Raw genomic sequence first — 6241 nt, 5'->3', positions numbered from 1 at the left:
GGCTCTGAGTAACTATGTGACTATGGGGCAAATTGCTCAATCTTTCCAAATCTCAGTTTCCTGCTCTGAAAAATGGGGGTAATGATGTTATCAGGATCAAATGGGACAACACATGTCATAAGAGCTAGCATTTATATGGTGCTTTAAGGTTTGCAAGAGATGATACGATATAATCTCATTCAATCTTCACAACAGCCCAGAGGGATAAGCACTATTATTATCCTTGTTTTACACACAAGGGAACTGAGGAAGACAGAGGTTAAGTAACTTGTGTGAGGTCACACAGCTAGTGTCTGAGGCGGGGTTATGAACTTGGGTTATCCTTATTCCATGTCCTTCATTCTACCCATTGAACCACCCAGCTGTCTAGGTACACAGTGCTTTCCAAAGAGTATGTTTTCAGGAAAAGTCTAGTAAGGTCACTCCTGAATCGCATGCATGGTTGAGAAACAATTATTCCTTTGACCAGGTTGACTTTGTCATGGTTAGCTTTTTGTCGTGGTTGTTGTTGAGTTGTTTCAGTTGTGCACAACTCTTTGTGACCCCACTTGGGGTTTTCTTGGCAAAGATACTGGAGTGGTCTGCCATTTCCTTCTCCAACTCAATTTACAAATAAGGAAACTGAGGCAAATAGGATTAAGTTAAGAAGATACATTCTTAGACCAAATTTATTATTTATTTATTTAAAAAATTCTTGCTTTTTTAAATTTAGAATTCCAAATTCTTTCCCTCCTTCCCATTTCCCTCCCTTATTAACTGAGAAGGCAAGCAAATGATGTCAATTATACATGTATAATCAGGCAAAACATGTTTTCATATTAGACATATTACCCCGCAAAAAACACAAAAAGAAATAAAGTTATACTTCAATTTACACTCCTCTCTGGAGGTGGATGGTGTTTTGTTTTTTATCATGAGTTCTTTGGAATTGTCTTAGATCATTGAATTGATCAGAGCAGTCAAGTCTTTCACAGTTGATGATTATAATATCGCTCTGCACAATGACCTACCAGTTCTTCTCACTTCACTTTTCATCAGTTCATATAGGTCTTGTCATATTTTTTTTTCTGAAACCACATCCCAATTATTTCTTATTGTACAACAGTACTTTATCACAAACATATGTCACAACTTTTTCAGCCATTCCCCAATTGATGAGCATTCTCTCACTGTCCAATTCTTTGCCACTATATAAAGAGCTGCTATAAATGTTTCTGTACTATTGATTCTTTTCCCTTTTCTTTGATCTCCTTTGGGTACAAGCCTAGTGATGGTACTGCTGGATCAAAAGGTATACACAGTTTTATAACCCATTGGGCATAGTTCCAAATTGTTCTCCAGAATAGTTGGACCAGTTCACAACTCTACCAAAAGTTTATCAATGTATCTATTTTTCCTTATCTCCTTGAGCATTTGTCATTTCTGATGGGTGTGAGGTTGTTTTAAATTTTATTTCTCTAACTAATAGTGATTTAGAGCATTTTTTTTCATATGACTGTAGATATCTTTTATTCTTCTTCTGAAAATTGCCAGTTCATATCCTTTGAACATTTATTAATTGGGGAATGCCTTTCATTTTTATAAATTTGACTCAGTTCCCAATAGATTTGAGAAATGAGGCCTTTATCAGAGAAACTTGCTGCAAAGTGTTTTTTTTTTCATATTGCTTCATTGTCTATGTTACCTTTTTGTGAAATGTAGTTTCCTTGATTATCTCTTTTAATTGGGTCTCTTTTTGCTTTAGCTTTGTATGAAATCATGATTGCTACCCCTGTGAATTTTTACTTCAGCTGAAGCATAACAGATTCTGCTTCAGTCCTTTATTTAAGCTCTGTGTTTGACTCTCTGTACCAAATGTGTCTCTTATAAATGACATTTTTGGATTAAGGTTTCTCTAATCTGTTCTGCTGTCTGCTTCCATTTTATGGGTGAGCTCATCCCATTCACATTCACAGATAGTATTACTAACTAAGCTATCTATAGTACAAGAAGGAAGATAAAAAAGGATTTACTTTTAAAAATGTGATGGAATAAAACAAGGATTTCCATAACATATTACAACAAAAAGATGATTGTACATGAAACTGCAAATCTACTACATACAACTTAACATTCATAAATTCTTAAAATAATATTGCTGTTACTGTATACAATGTTCTCTTGGTTCTGCTCATTTTGCTCTCTGTTGTTTTGTGCAAGATTTCCATGTTTTTTTCTGAAATCATTGACTTCATCATTTCAAAAAGGAGGTAACTTCTAGAGGGAGAATGAACCAAATTGTGATTCCTCAGCATCTCCTAAATGTTCAGTTAGCATGTGTAAACCTAAAGGTTGATTCTGGGCCACCATTTACATTTTAAAGATTAAAACACCATATGCAAATATCAGTAATTTTATGGGGGGAGCTGGCAAACATTTGATGACTGTCTATCTGTAGAAAAATATTTGTGTTGACAAACTTTTAAGTTTAATTTGAATTATTAACATTTTCTCCATCACTTCAAGTCTAGTTAGTCTTCCAAACACTATACAAAGATCTGGTATGTAGCATTTGCCAATTTTCAAGTGTAAATGTTTGTGCTAAAAAGTTAATAATTGTCTCCATTTCAGTTATCTCTAGAACACACCTGAACTGTTATTACTAGCTTTTAATAAACCTTTCAATAACCCTTTTAAAAAACCTTTGTATCCAAGTTCCTGACCAAGCCTGTGGACTCAAGGGGAATTTTATTATCTAGTTTTAGTAAATAAGCCTTTGTAATATTTTCTTTTTTGTTAATTCTATCATATATACACATACATATACATATTATATATAACCAATTGTCATGTGCTATTTATAAATAAATTGCATTTATTTATGTAGTCACTTTTAGCCTCTCATTGTCATCATTATCACAGTTTTCTCACAACACACAAATTCACAAAACTGATGCAATTCATTGTCACTGAAAAAAAAATTATGCTTCTCTCAATTGGAATTTGTTTCAAGGTTTCCCAAGAGGATAGATCTCCATGCTAAAAAAGAGTGGGTACATACATTAAAATTGTTAAATTATGCTGTGTAAATTGGTAGAATATTAATTTTAATTGCAAAATTGTCTCACAGTTGCTTTGAGAATTGAAGCTTTATGATTTCATAATAGAAAGAATTACTAAGTTGTTGCTTGGCCGTCTCCTAAGCTGAACAATCGAGATACCATGGGGCAGGAGACAGGTTATACTATGATAAATAAATGACCTATGGTGTGTCATTCTACAAAAAGTGTACAGATGTGTTCAATGGCACAATATCAATAAATATAGACCATGATAGAGAGATTGAAAGCATGGAGATGGACTTTAAGCCATCCCCAAATCTCAATTTTATTGCTGAAAAGTCCACTTTTGACTACTATCTCTATGTATGTAGAAAATACTGGGCTTATCATCATGTATAGTACATAGTGCCACCATGAGTTCAAATCCAGCTTCAGACACTGTGTAATCCTGCACAGTGAACCTCTGCCTCAGTTTCCCAACTGAAAAATGGGAATAATAGTAACACCTACATCCCAGGGTTATTGTGAGGGTTAAATGAGACATTTGTAAACAGTACAATGAATTGAATAGATTGATAAACAGTACAGTGGAGAGATATTCACCCCTCCCCCACTTAATAGTATTTTATTAATTCAATTACATGAAAAGATGGTTTCTAACATTCACTTTTATAACTTTGATTACCAATTTTTTTCTCCCTTCCTCCCTTTTCCCCTCCCCAAGACAGCAGACAGTTTGATATAGGCTATACATATATAATCATATTAAACATATTTCCACATTAATCATATGATGGAAGACTCAAAACAAAAGGGAGAAACCATAAGGAAGAAACAAAAACAACAAGGAGAAAGAGCAAATAGTCTTCTTCGATCTGCATTCAGATTCCATAGTCTTTTCTTTGGATGTGGATCGCATTTTCCATCATGAGTCTTCTGGAATTGTCTTAGATCATTGTATTGCTGAGAAGAGTTAAGTCCATCAAAGTTAGTCATCGCACAATGTTACTATGTACAATGTTCTCCTGGTTCTGCTCACTTCACTCAGCATCAGTTCATGTAAGTATTTCCAGGATTTTTTGAAGTCTACCTGCTCATCATTCCTTATAGAACACGAGTATTCCATTACATTCAAATAACACGACTTGGCCAACCATCCCTCGGTTGATGGGCAAGTGGAGAGAGATTCTAATGGAGGAAGATACATATTGGTGGCTGGGGAAAGGTATTTGATCTTTTAAGTTAATTATCACCTCATTTGATCATCACAACAACCCTGGGAGGTGGGTTCTAGTATTATTCCCATTTGCAGATAGGAAAACTGAGGCAAGTGGAGGTTAAATGACTTTGCCCAGGGTCACACAGCTAGGACATGTCTAAGGGCAGATCTGAACTCAGATCTCCCTCTATTAGAATGTAAGTTCCTTGAGGTTAGGGACTGTTTCACTTTAATATTTATATAACCAGCGCTTTAAAAAGTGGCAGGCACATAGTTAACTCAATAATTTTTTCATTCAGTTATTAGTAAACATAATTTTTTTTTACCCAAATGCTTAAATGTAACAAGTGAAAAGGGTATAAACCATAAAGAGTATAAATCAGTTGACCTGATAAAAATGGCTTTATTTTGGGATATATTTGCAGTAAACACACCCACACCCACCTATCCACCCATGTACACATATACTTACACATACACCAATATCCACACATGTACACATATCTACCATATACACACATGCACATAAATACACACTTAAGTGGGAAGGGGATCAGCAGGAACATTTTTATGTGTAATATGCAAAAACCAAAATTTTAGATAGGAAACATGGTTTCTAAAACACAAGGGGCAAATTCTGCTTTTGTTTACATTTTGGGGGGAGGGAGGCTGTTTGTTTTTCTCTCATTTTCTTATTATTTGTTGGTCAAAGTTAAGGTCAAGAGGGTAGCATAGAGGATGTATTTTTGAGTATTTGAATAATGTATTTCAAGGAGAAATATTTTTTTTGACTGAGTACATTGGTATTTTCCCATTGTGTCCTCAACCTTTTTAAACTGTTCACTGTTTTGGTAACTGTTCTCTTTGTTATACAAATCAATGAAAAGAGCATCAGAGAGCAAAAAGGAGAAAGTTTCTTTAAAAATACTTCTGTGGAATGAAATAAATAAATAGTTATACTTGATCCCATCATATGGTCATCAGTTTTCTCTAGCTGTTAAGACTGAGAATCCAAAGCCCATTTAGAATGTTGGTGTCAGAAAGTTGGGCCCTGTTATTTTAAGCCTATTTCAAATAGTTTACATTACTTAATCTACTTTTCAGAGTTCTAATTGATTAAAATTTTTTTGAAGTTTTGTACAAGGGAATTACATTCCCACTTTGATCAATTCATCACCAAACACTTATTAGACATCCACTGACTATGTGCCAGACCCTGTTGGAGACCTTGGAGACCCAAAGACAAAAGCAGCCCCTGCCCTCAAGGTGCTTACATTCTGTAGGGTGATACATGTTCACAGAGAAGTAAATATGGGCTTATACAAAATAAATGTACAGGTAATGGGAAGGGAGGGGGACACTATTAACTGGGGGAATCAGGAATGCCCTCTCAATTGTTTGCTATTCAACCTGCCTTCTTGCTTTGTGATTTGCCATTAAGTATCTTAAGAATGAAGGCAGCAAGGTGGTGTGGTAGATAGAACACCAGCCCTGGAGTCAGGAGGACCTGAGTTCAAAAATCCAGTCTTAGATTACTAGCTGTGGTCTCTTAACCCTCTTTGCCTCAGTTTCCTCATCTGTAAGATGAGCTGGAGAAGAAAATGGCACATCACTCCAGTTTCCCAAGAAAACTCCAATGGAGTCATAAAGGGTTGGACATGACTGAACAATAACTTCCATAACAATGAACTGTAAGCTTGATTTCTTTCTGATCACAAACTGTTTTATCACATGATGCAATAAGGGTCATTCTCCCCAATCTTTAAAGCAATAACATTTATTTGGTGAGCAGGCCTCCAATTATCTAATTAGCCACCGCCTTTCAAAACTGTCAGGGAAGAACACATTGGAGAGAGGCCATCTGATATGTTGAAAACCCTGGGGAAAAGATTAGACTAGACTCTGCCACCTACTGTCTATGTAGCTTTAGGCTTATCACACAAAGTTTCTGAGCCTCACTTTCCTCACCTGTGAAATGGGG

Source organism: Petaurus breviceps, unplaced genomic scaffold, assembly GCF_028583685.1.
Source record: "Petaurus breviceps papuanus isolate PSGF00001 unplaced genomic scaffold, PetGlider_PUasm1.0 126, whole genome shotgun sequence".
NCBI classification, from domain to species: domain Eukaryota; kingdom Metazoa; phylum Chordata; class Mammalia; order Diprotodontia; family Petauridae; genus Petaurus; species Petaurus breviceps.
This window is presented reverse-complemented; position numbering follows the sequence as displayed.